We start from the raw sequence: 726 nt of genomic DNA on the forward strand, positions 1-726 counted from the left end.
ATCTTCCCTACCTCAGGCTGACCCAAGGTGCCTTGAAGGTATCCTCAGCCGGACCTGTGGTCTCTCCTCATAGGTACTAGGAAGCCTGAGGGGAGACGGGATGAGGGGATGCTTAGCTTCAGGAAGGTAGTGCGTCTCTGGTCCCAGGGAGAGGGTGTTGTGGGCAGGGAGGATGGTGAGTCCTCATTTGCTTATGTGCTGGTTCCAGATGAAGCCTGAAGTATTGGGGTTTTATCGCCTGGTTTCTCTGGAGGCTGCAGCTCCTAACCCCACCTCTGAAACCAGAACATCCTGTTCTGTGTCGTTGCAGCACCGGCGGACCCGCCTCTGGGTTTCCAGGCACGGGAGGGGTGTTGGACGCCCGCTTGGGGATGAGAGTACCTGCCTGCTTGGGGTCAGCCCTGGAAGGGATCTCCCTTTCTGGAGGCAGGGGCACTTCCTGTGTGACAAGGACAGAGGTCCACTGGAGGAACGCCCAAGAGCGCCAGTTACTGTTCCATCACTTGCTGCTTCACAAAATGAAGATTATAGGAAGCCCCACGGGGGGCACCAAGAGAGGCCGGGAAGCCAGACAGACGTGTTGCCTAACAGGTGTCCAATGTGGAGCTACAGAGGCTCTGACAGGAGAAGATGGCTTTCGGCTTGCCGAGATCAAGGCAGTTTCCTGGAGAAAACACTAAGCCAATGGATGAGGGAAAGGGTGTTGCCAGGCCTGGGAGGGAGAAA

Source organism: Neophocaena asiaeorientalis, unplaced genomic scaffold (genome assembly GCF_003031525.2).
Source record: "Neophocaena asiaeorientalis asiaeorientalis breed wild unplaced genomic scaffold, Neophocaena_asiaeorientalis_V1.1 scaffold478, whole genome shotgun sequence".
NCBI lineage: Eukaryota > Metazoa > Chordata > Mammalia > Artiodactyla > Phocoenidae > Neophocaena > Neophocaena asiaeorientalis.